We start from the raw sequence: 1,386 nt of genomic DNA, 5'->3' as shown, positions 1-1,386 counted from the left end.
GAGGAAGTGAGATATTGGGAATGCCCTGTTGAAAACACGTCAACGCCGTCAACGTCATCGAAATATAAACCATAATACATATATAGACCATAAAGTATAAACGCGTATGTACGAACGTGTGCGTTTAAACGTATATAAACGTGTACGTATAAACGTATATAGGCAGTGTATAAGGCTTTTTTCGGTCAATCGTAAATTTCGATTACGGGCGTTAAGACATGGACCGAGTAAGAGGTTATCTGCATCGAAAATTTGTCGAGCGAGAGGGGTCTCCGAGCGAAAGGGAACCTCTCTTGCAGAAAGAATCGCAAAGTACCTCGCCGAAGAAGAAGGAAGAAACTAAATATTGGAAATATCCTTGGGAAAAAGCATCAAAGTCGTCACCGTCGTCGTCGTCGTATAAGCCATAACGTATAAACATTGATAAAACTCGCGAACAAAAAAAATACGCAGAAAAAAAACGTGTCGCGACATGTTCGCAATTCTTGGAAAAAAAGGGGAGGGGTTACCGCGAACAAAGAAAGTACGTAGAAAAAAAAACGTGTTGCGACACGTTCGCAATTCTTGGGAAAAAGGGGAGGGGTTACCCCCTCTTCGATTCTAAAAGTTTTACCATATACGCAGCAATTTACGCGGGTACGATCAGTCTTGCGATATCCACTTGTACGGACGGTCGACAAAATGTACTTCGCCAAAGAGAGCAATACATCGTACGAAACGAAGAAAGACTGCAGTAACACGTAAGTTTCTACGATCTATACGCAAAACGAAACGTTTCTTATACAATAAATAACGTTTTTCAATATTATATATGTACACAGTATGGAGCATCGCGCGGTGCGTTTGCTGAGCAGACGTTACAACCTGACAAGTACTGGCTACAAGTATTTGGAAATTGGAATCAACGTTGGTCCACCGAGTTACGTGGAGATCGCCCTGGGAGACAATCGCGGACACGAACTATGGCTGTCTCTCGAAACGTGGAAGGGTCTCTACGAGCAGCGATGGAACATTTACAAGATGCTGTGCAACGAATACAAGGATAATTTCATAAGCGTTGGACCGCTAACCGTCAGAGTGTGCACGATGAACGATGCCACGCTCGTGCGCCTGGATTCTTCGTCCGTACGCATTACGATGACCGAAACGACGCTACGAAGAATGTTCGCGTTTGACGGATGTATCGACGTAACGTTCGAACGATTAGTTCGACTCGTTGATACGGTCGATGTCAAGTATACGCGATTCTCCAACATCGCGTCCGAAGACGCTATACGCAATAGCAGTAGTTTCAATGGACATCAGCTCGTCGATTGCGAGCTATTGGCTTTAGTGTTTAACACACATGAAAAAAACCCCGATGTAGTAATATGTGAATAAAAATTT

General features: G+C 43.5%; 1 pseudogene; it reads left to right on the top strand.

The window, feature by feature from the left end:
- The first annotated feature begins 822 nt into the window (after positions 1-822).
- LOC108757449 (uncharacterized) lies at positions 823-1,143 on the top strand (annotated as a pseudogene).
- The last annotated feature ends 243 nt before the right edge of the window (positions 1,144-1,386 follow it).

This window comes from Trachymyrmex cornetzi, unplaced genomic scaffold (assembly GCF_001594075.2).
Source record: "Trachymyrmex cornetzi isolate Tcor2-1 unplaced genomic scaffold, Tcor1.1 scaffold1430, whole genome shotgun sequence".
In the NCBI taxonomy this organism is placed as follows: Eukaryota; Metazoa; Arthropoda; class Insecta; order Hymenoptera; family Formicidae; genus Trachymyrmex; species Trachymyrmex cornetzi.
Note: the sequence above shows the minus strand (reverse complement) of the source record. Positions and strands in the feature narration are given on the sequence as shown.